We start from the raw sequence: 10,141 nt of genomic DNA on the forward strand, positions 1-10,141 counted from the left end.
GGTTCCTCTACTATAAAATGACAGCGTTCAACTAGGTAGCCTCTAAGAATCCTTCCAGATTTAAATCTGTGATCCCATGATTCCCAGACCTCCTCAGCCACTACCCCTATTCATTCATCTGCTTTCAGATTTGCAATATTGTGCCTGTATTTCAAATCTGCTCTGAAAAAGTGTATTATGTTGAAAGAAAAAACAATTAAAAGTTTGTTATTTCTTTTTCTGGTTAAAAAAAAAAGACACCTCTCCCCAAGTGGCTCTCTTTCACCCACCAACAAAAGTCCACAATTTTGGCAGGTGGCAACTATGCCCACAAATAACAAGATTCGGTTTGATTGAGAAGGTCCAGAGTTCAGACCACAGTCCTCTAAGTTGACTGTTTCCCATCTGACACAGAAGCATATCTTTGGTTTGGCTCTAGTTCCTTCAAACAAATATCAATTTAATATCAAAACAGCTTCTCTTACTCCAAATCAAACTCACCCACTTAAGAAAGACCTCTATCCTCATCCAGGAGGCCAACACTGCAGAGTGAAGGCTTGTGAGCTGTACTGCTGGAGATTAAGAACTGATATTCATATTCATATTATCACATTTGATCCTTAAAGCAACACTGTGAAGTAGGTATTATTACCCCATTTTACTGGCCCACAAGTTATACTACTAAACACTAGCATCATGGGACCCTAACAACCATAATGATATTGCTTCATATTGATCCCACTTTCATTAATAGAGTAAGCATCCCTTTCTCTACAGATTTACAGATCTACAGTAAAGAATGGAATGAAGTACAACAAAGTTTAATCAGTGCAAAGGATTTTTAAACACAAATTAAAGGGAAGAGGAAGGACAGATCAAAAGTGGCCTTGCTGGCTAAACTGAATGACAACATGGTGGGGGCAGACTGTAAAATAATCTTTCAGGTCATCCACATGCTAACTTCCCTTGCACACTGAATAAGAGCATCCTTGGCCTGCAAAGAAATGCAATGCTTTAGGAAGGTTCTTTTAGTGGATAGAGGTTTGTCTTTGGAGTCAGGATGACCTGGTTCTATCAAGAGATACATACTAGAATGAGTGGCCATGGCTAAGTCACTTAACCACTCAGTGCTTCCAGGGAACTATTAAAATTGAGAGACTGATCTACATAGGTAAAAAGTTTCCATCATCAATGAAATCATATCTGGATCCCTTCCGCCTCCCCAAGGACCTTTCAATGTTCTTTCCACCTTCAGCATTTAAAGAAAGATGACTAATCCAGCCTTTTAAGGTGCAACAGCATAACCATGAGCACTGGAAAAAAAAAATCCATGGGGAAATGTTTGAAACCATAATATCATACGTGTTCAGAAGTCAAGTGGGTAGGGGAAAAAGAATAGCTGGACATCCTCAAAAGAGTGGCCTGCCTGGGTTTTCTCATGACACAGCACATCTAAGGTCTCCTTAATGATAAATCAATGCTTCATGTTTATTTATTTTGATCCTTTGTTCTTGACTCAAAGAAACTGGCTGAGATTTCACACACCCAAAAAGTGAAGTACCACAGTACCAATTCATCTTAGAAAGAAATTTACACACAGAATGTGAGGGCTAGAAGGGTCCTTGGAGATCACCTAGTCTGACATCCCCCCTCCCCCCACTCTCCCTCTACCCCAAGCTTATGAAGTTCAATGATAGGAACTGATTTGCCCAAGGTCAAATACACAGTAAGGGGCAGGTTTTACTACACTTCTGGGAGGTAAAGTAATTGAGAGCCAAAGCCAGAGTGACAAAGTCCTCAAATACCATCTAATTCAGGGGCTCTTAACTTGAGGTCCAGGAACTTGTTTTTTTAAATACTTTGATCATTGTTTTAGTTTCTTTGTAATTTTGTGCATTTAAAACCATCATCCTGAGTTGGGGTCCATAGGCTTCACCAGACTGTCAAAAGGGCAAACAAAAAAAGGTTGAGACCCCCCACTCTAGTCCTTTCCCCTCATTTATGGGCTGAGGAAGCTGAAGCCCACAGAACTGAAAGGATCTGCTAATGGTCAAACAGAAAATCTGGTGGCAGAGCCACTAGTAGAAGCTGGGCCTCCCTGCAGCTCATCCCATTCTCCTTCCATCACACCAGGCTGCCAGACACTTTCTAGCATGTTCAGCTCTACCAGCACTATTGTCAGAAAAGAGCAGATTGTCACCAACTGTTAGAGCCTGACTAATACCGAGCATAAAATACTTGATGCAGCCCATTCTAAAAAAGGAACCATTCCAGTACCCAGGCCTCCAGCCTCTACTGTCTTCTCTCTGGTCCTAGGTACCTAAGTGTGGATCTATCCAAAATCCACTTGAGGGAAAAGCAGGGCTGGACCAGTACCACAAGCCAGCATTTACACAGCGGTTTAAGCTTTATAAAAAGCTCTCCTCCCTTAAGCAGGCTGCACAAATTCTTGTGATGGGCACTGGGCAGAGTGGGGAGGGGGGAGTTATATACAAACTACTACTCTCTCCTACCTCCTTCTTCCTAATAATTACGGTTATGGAAAAAAACGGAATGGTCTACCTCAGGATATAAAGGGTTTCTCACCAATGACATTCTTTAAGTAAAGATTGAATTGGCCACTTGTTGGGGACATTGTAGAGGGATTCTCTATGTATGTAAGGGCTGATCTTGGCTGCCTTAGAGGTTCCTTTCAACTCTGGGGTTTTGTGATTCTCCTCCTAGATGTCCACTTTCCAATACTCTCCAGTCCTCAAGATATACACAACCGTCAATGGATGCATCAGACTATTAGAGCAGAAAGAAGTTATAGAGGAAACTGGGTGAGGGAAGGGGAGGGGCAGCGCCTCTAAGCAGAGCTTATTAAACCGTGGGTTCTGACCCCATAGGAAAGAGTCTCAAGTAGAAAAAGTTTAAAGAAGCCCTTTGAAGCATGCAGCTGTGTGTGTGTGTGTGTGTGTGTGTGTGTGTGTGGTGGGGGAAGGGGGGACCTGAATAGCTGAGCCAGCAGCTGACCCACTTGTGAAGGGGCAAATGTGGAACAATGAAAAGAATACGACACTGGGGGTGGGCAGATCTGTTTAATTCCTTCTGACACATACTACAACTGTGGCCTTGAGCACTTAACCTCCTGGATCCTCAGTTTCCTTATCTGTAAAATAACAGTACTGGGCTAAACGACCTTTGAGGTCCCTTCCAACCTTATGTTTATCTTCTTATGAAAAAATAACAGGCATCTCCTCTGAGCATCAATCAATACGCATTTATTGTGCCAGGTACTAGGGACACAAAGACAGAAACATTCTCTGCCTTCAAGCAGTTTACGTTCTATTAGGGGAAAAATATATATAATTCACATGTTATGCTTCAAGGTTTACAAAAGGCTTTGCATACATTTTCTCACTCAGTATTATCCCCATTTTACAGGTTAAGGGGAAGGGTGGTTAAGACCCTCTGAGGCTCTGACTTCAAATTCTATCCACTATGCCACCAAGTGGCCTCAAAAACAAGGTGATGGGGGGTGAAGGAGAGGGGGGTGAAAAGAGAAGGCCTCATGTACAGAAAAGTGACATGAAACGTTTGGTAAAAATACTATCATAAACTCTGTATTTCTGTAAAGTGAATACATTTCCTTTGGGCTAATAAAGATCTGTGTGTTTGAGTTTACGTTTTGAATGGGGACTAACGTTTCTGATTAACAATAAAGCTGGTCTCCTGAAGTATTCTCCCCTAGAGCATTAACTTCAGGTAAAGGCACAGCTGATGTTACATCTGGCCAGAAGGAAAGTTACATTCGTAAACTGAGGAGCAACCAGGGAGCACTTGAATGGGGCAAGAACATTCTGCAGACACCGTCCAACTATAATCAGTGACAAATTTCAGTTTCTTTTTGTTTGTTTGTTGTTTTACAGTAGTTTTTCTAGCCCTCTAGAATGTGTATATATACGCATCCATTTGTTTTATATATATTGTCACATAAATCAACTCTTTATATCAGTTCTACTCAATTGAATGCAGTCTGTTAAATCTATTTTCAATATTAAATATGCCACTTTACAAGTTATTTATTCCAGTTGGTTGGCATCCTGTGCTTTGCAGCATTATTGCCCCAGGACAGGGCTGCACAAACTGATTTTCTTTACAAAACATAAAGTTACTTTCAGGCTTAAATCAAGACAGAAATCTCACCCTCTGCTGTTCAACACACATTTCAATGCTTAACATGCTACTGTTTTCGGTGGGAAGGGGAGGTTTACTTTGGTGCTTTACCTACAAGATGCTCAGGAACTAGCTACCTGAGGGACTCGATAAGAAACAGTGAAGAATCCAATGATACAATGACCTTTGGGGCCTGAGAGCCATGGAGGGCTATAGGGACCCAAACCTGGCCAGAGACCCTTTAAAAGAGGGGCTCAGCCATAGGCTAGATTCTTGGGTTCCCTCTCCCTCCCCAAAAAGAAAAAGTATACAAAAGGCCTGACTGTTATCAAGCACAAAATACTTGAGGAAACCCATTCTAAAAAAGGAACCAGCCAGGAAAGGGTTGAGGGCAGAGACCCCCATATGCTTGGAAGTCAATCAATCCAGCAAATCCCAACTTTCCTTCCTGAGAAGCAAGTTCTCTTCCCCGCCTGGAAAACAAGCCTTTCTCCTTCCAGACTTCAGTCACTGACAAGTAAAGGCACAGAAAAAGGAAAGAAAAGGAAAATAAAGGAAAGGGGTGGGATGGGGGATACATGTGATGCTGGTTGTTTCAAACTTTCTGCACCTCTTCTGCAGAGCGGCTGGAGAGGGAGGCTGGCACAGCTGAGGGAACAGAGTCTTGGCAAGGCAGCAGAGGAGTTGGTAACCCAAACTCGGGGTGCCTTTGGCGAGGGGCACTTTGAACTGCGGGTGGGTGGCTGGGGAAGCGGGTTAGATGGCGCCCCCGGGGCAGGGGCAAGTTGCGCGTCTCCCACCCCTCTCCCCCACGCACCACAGCCGTCCTCCTCTACTACTACACACACCCCCCTGTCTGGGTGCCACCCGAGCGGGTGACGGGGTCCACTGACCACGGATCTGTGGCTGTGGCTTCGTCCCCCCCTTCTCCCTGCTGCAACAACCCACCACGTCACGCATGATTCTTGCCACCACGTTACGACAAACCGTCACAGGGAAAGGGGGGAAAAGAGAAACACACACACACAGAAGCGTGCAACCTATGTAAGTGTTACCCACGCACACTCACAGCGGGGGGTCGCGCCTCGCTCGCCGCACAAAAGACCCGCAGCTGTCCCGGACTCGGACTGCGGGTGGGGGAGGGCGGCGGGGGAGGGGGCGGGAAGGGACGGCCGCGGCAGGAATGAACAAATAAATAAATAAATGAAGCCAGCCGGAGTCGCGTCTACGTAACGCCCTGTCGAAAGCGGACGCCATATTTTTTTGTGGCTTATGTCGACATAGGGAAACGTAGACATGTTTTTTCCTCCCCCCCTTCCTCCTCCTCTTTTTCCGCCCCCCCATGACCCAAAACTTGTAAAGGTTTGGAGAAAGAAAAAAAAATGCACGCCCACCCCCCCCCGTGCTCGCTCCCAATGACAAGGACACAAATTAAAGAGCCAGACCCGCTCCCGCGCCGCCCGCGCCCCCTCCCCCCGCCCGAGCGCTCTAACAAAACACCGGAGCCGCCGCCGCCGCCGCCGCGGCCGGTGGGAAAGTTGGGTCGGAGTGGCGGGCCGGCGGAGGTGCTCCCGGTGCAGCGAGCGGCTGGAAGTGCGGCCGGGAGGGGGAGGGAGGAGGAGGCAGAGGGAGGAGGGAGGAGGGAGAGGGGGGAGGGAGGAGGGAGAGGGAGGAGGAGGAGGAGGAGGAAGGCGCAGGAGGGCGGGGGAGGGGAGCCGGGGGGAACTTTCTTACCTTGCACCCGGGCCGTGGAACGCGGGGCCGCGGAGGCGCCGCGCGAACGCTCCAAAATGGAACTCCGGCTGCCTCTCCCCCCCCGTCGCCGCCAGCACCACCAGCACCAGCACCACCGGCCGCCCCCTCCGCACACACGCTCGCGCTCACACACACCCACCGGTCCCCCACTCCGCGCCCCACACCGCAGCCGAGCCCGCGGCTTCCAGCGCCACTAATTCCCAAGAACACCCCCACGAGAAGACGGTGGCCACCCCCCCCTCAAAAAAAGGGGAAAAAGGGGGAATAAAAAATCCCTCGATCAGTGGGGAATCTACGCCAAAACCCACATGATCTCTAACGTCAGCATGCGTATTTGCATACGATACCACCACCGGCTCTTCCACCCGGGTCTCGGGTTCCGCGGAAAGTTGCGAACTGAAATTCGGGCCCCTCCGGGACGCTGCGCAAACATTTTTTTTAAAAAGAGGGGAAGAAATGCCCCCCAAGGCGCGCTGTTTATGGCGACGAGAGGGAGGGGTGGTGGGGAGGGAGGGGAGGAATGAACTTCCAAGTGGGACCTCCGCGCCGGCCCCGGGGGCACCGGGGCGGGAGGGGAGGGCGAGGCCGTGGAACACGAGGCGCGGCCGGCCGCCGGCCCGTGCGCGCCCGCGGGGAGAAGGCCCCCGCTCCGCAGGAAAAGTTCAAGGTGTCACCGAGGAGCTCGGCAAACTGTTGATCCTGACCACGTGGAGCCGAGATAGAGGAACCGGAGAGAAGCAGGGAAGAGGCGGAGGATGCGGCCGCCTCCCGCAGCTCTCCTACGGGCATCGGAGCCGCCTCCGGCCCGGGGCGGGTGGGCAGGGGGCGCAGAAGGCGGCCCGAGCCGCTGCTGGAGCTCGGGGCGCCCTCCTTATCACGAAAAAGACAGCCGAGCGGGCGACACGTTCCCCGTTGGCCGCTGTGGCCGGGGGCTGAGGCAGAGGGAGGGGAGACGGGGAGCTCGCTTACATAACTCCCCTCCAAATGAGGTCACGTTCACCTGGGAGCCGAGCGGGCTTTCCCTTCTCCCTCCGCACTCCTGGTGCCGCTTGGAGACCTTAGCCTTCAACTTCTAAAAAATGAGAATTCTGCCCTTTTTTGAAGGGGAGGCTCAGGAAAGGCGCACTTCTGCGGCGTCAGGAAAGTCCTGCCTAGGGGAGAAAGTTAAAAATCAGAACTGAACCCATGTACTTTTACCCTCTGCTCTCTCTCTAACTGAACTTTAGAGGGTGAGCCCTCCGGAGGTAGCTGGCATCAAAGTGATCCAGAGAGGAAAGCGGATGGGTATCTTCTTGGCATGTCAGAGACTGGCCAGCGGTGCCCAGAAAGAGGAGCATTCTTATTACAGCTCCAGGGCTAGTCCTCGGGTCCAGCTTGGGGAGAGGAGGTTTTCAGATTCCTTCTCCGTTGAGACCCGGGTGATCTGCCAGGTTATGGGGGGAGGGAGAGGGCGGGGAGAGGAGTGTGTGGCTTTTTCCCTGGACAAATTGATGAAAAAATAAAAATGCAAACTTTAGCACCTTGTGTCTGGATGAATTTAGGGATGAGCCATATGAGTGACTTGAAGAAACTTAGAGAGTAAATTTCTCAACACGCAATTAATGATTTCGCATCTTCAAAATCTGTTATGCATATAGAAAATGCAGACCTCCACACTTCCCCTCCTCCCCTTGCATTAATTCCAGTAGGCTTTAACAGGGCTTTTTAATCTTTTTTTGTGTATGTGGAATAGACCTCATTGGGCATCGGGTCAAGCCTATGGACTTCTTCTCAGAATGATGTTCTTAAATGCATAAAATAAAATACTGAACATTACAAGAACCAGTGTATGGAAATACAGTCATCAAAACATTTAGAAAGCCAGTTCGGGGGGCCTCAATTTTCTAGCTCCTCTCCAGATGTGGTGGCCAAATGATTAAAAGACTTGAGGGATTAACAAGTCTGGATCCCCTCATTTTGCAGATCAGGAAAACAGGCCCAGGTAGTAAATAGCCAAGTTAGGATTTGAAGTTACATTCTCATACCAGATTATGAGCATATTGGCAGAGGAGATAGTATTTATTAGAAGCAGCCCTAATAAACTATAATGGAGTATAATCAATAATAACTCACATTTACATAGTTGTAAATGTGACATCACAAGTACAAAAAGCGTTCAGATCACAGTGTCTTATTTTAGCCTCACAAACAACCTTTGAAGTAGGCAGTGGATATATTGTAACTAGTCTACATAGAACTAAGGCCACAGAAGAACGATGTTGTATGCACCCAATATTACTTAGTTAGGAATGTTAGGGATTGGACTTAAATTTGGGTGTCCTAAATCCAAGTTCAACGTTACTTTATTCAAAACAACTAAACTCAGTCCCATTGTCCCTAGGGAGCCTAAACAGTTGTTTAGTAGTCTCCTTGTCACCCCCTAGACTGGGACTTTCAAACAAATGTTAGCTATAAGGGTGGAAAAAAAAGCTAAGGGTGGAAATGTGATTAGTAAACTGAATGCTGTGATTCTGTTATTAGTTCTGACTCTGTTTCTAGGCAGCTGGGTGACCTTGCCCAAATCAATTAACCTCTCTGAACCTCATTTCTCTCTTCTGTAAAAAGAGAGGTTTAAATCAGAGAATTTTAAACTCTAGATGTTCTCAATTTAAAAGTGTAAATCCATTCTTATTACCAAAATGTAGCAGGTCACTTGAGATCTAGTTTGCAATGGAAAGCTCACTGGTCCAGGAGTGGGGAGATCTGGGCTCTAGTCCCAAATCTTAGCTATGTGGTACTGGGCAAATCATTTCATTTCTCCGAGCCCCTGTTTTTTGAATTGATAAAATGAGGGTAGTACTGCCTACCTCCCAGGGTTATGAGAGTGAAATGAGAAAGAATCCTGTAAACTTTAAATTTTATTATCAACACAAGGCATTTTTATCATTATCTTCCTCCTCATATCAGCATAGATTATTTTTAGACATGTAATGGTATCACCATGTTCCTGGACATTCAGACCTTTAACTCACCTCTCTCCAGCAATCCTACTTTTCAGTTGTTAAAATTTGTTGATTCTGCCTCCCAGCATCTCTCACTTCCACCCCCTTTAGCGTATTCAGACAGCACAACCCGAGATCAGGCCCTTGTCTAAATTATTGCAATAGACTCCTGCATGAGCCCTGAGCTTTGTGTCTTTTTCTTCTCCCATCCATCCCCCATACCTCTTAGAAAAGAATCATCCTTAGATACAGGTCAACCCGATTACTCCCTCACTCAAAAGCCTTCGGTGGTTTCCTATTGTCTCCCACCAACTAAAAGTGTTCTTGACATCTGCAAATTTTCCTAGGGTACTTTGTATCTCTCTTTGGCCTCAATATGAATCTATTTTGTATCATATTTAGCTGGGTCCACACGTGTATTTTAGGAAACTAAGCTCCTTGAGGTCAAACACTCAGTAAATTTTTCTTTTCATCTCCCCAGTGCTTAGCACATAAACACTTAATATTTATCAAATGCCGAATGACCTAAAACATTCTTTCTGGCCTCCTTTTTTTTTTTCTAGCTTCTCTATCTTTAAAGTAGCACATTTAAAAAAAATCCTAGATATGCAAATAAATATAAACATAGTGTAGTTCCAGGTAAGGAAGAAATTTCTCAGCCATCCAGAGTGTCCAACATCGGAATGGCCTCTCCTAGGAGGGGGTGGGTTCTTTCTCATTGACGGTTTCGAGTGAGGGAGGGGAAGCTTAGATAATCCTTTGGTTGTTGTAGACAATTCTGTGGAGATAGGAAGTTGGTCTTGCTGACCTCTTAGCTACCTTCCATTTCTAAGATGGCTCTCCTTATCTCAAGGCTCTCAGTACCTCTAATCTCCTCCAAGCAGCCCTAAGGCATGTCTGGCCCTGGTCACATCCTTAATCCACATCTTTGAGGGGTCCTTTATTACTCCGAGGATCAAATATAAACTCCTTTGGCATTTAATACAACCTGGCTCCAACTTAGTTTTTAAGCCTTATTGTACATTAGGCCTCATTACATACTCTTCTGTCCCCCAAACTGTGTTGTAAAAGGCCCAGTCAAGAGTTCTGGGTTCTGCCACTTACTAGCTATATAGCACCTTGTAAACATGAGCTCTCATCATTAATAATAACTCATATCCATAAGATGTTTTAAAATGTTCAGAGTACTCAAAGCCTCACAAGAATCCTGTGGGATGGGTAGTGCAAATGTCATTATTAAGATTATTACCATTTTAAAGATGAAAAAA

The 10,141-nt window shown here is 46.6% G+C and overlaps 1 protein-coding gene across 4 annotated transcripts in view; it reads right to left on the reverse strand.

The window, feature by feature from the left end:
- Nucleotides 1-7,268, reverse strand: part of ZHX2 (zinc fingers and homeoboxes 2) — a 215,556-nt gene extending 208,288 nt beyond the window's left edge. For 2 of the 4 annotated variants that reach the window (XM_072603181.1, XM_072603178.1), the window contains exon 1: nt 5,872-7,267. The gene's annotated coding sequence lies outside the window, so the exon portion shown is untranslated. Of the gene's footprint in view, nt 1-5,871 lie in introns of all 4 variants that reach the window. The other 2 variants (XM_072603184.1, XM_072603179.1) reach the window with 2 other exon arrangements.
- Nucleotides 7,269-10,141: the final 2,873 nt, after the last annotated feature.

Source organism: Notamacropus eugenii, chromosome 4 (genome assembly GCF_028372415.1).
Source record: "Notamacropus eugenii isolate mMacEug1 chromosome 4, mMacEug1.pri_v2, whole genome shotgun sequence".
Classification (NCBI taxonomy): Eukaryota; Metazoa; Chordata; class Mammalia; order Diprotodontia; family Macropodidae; genus Notamacropus; species Notamacropus eugenii.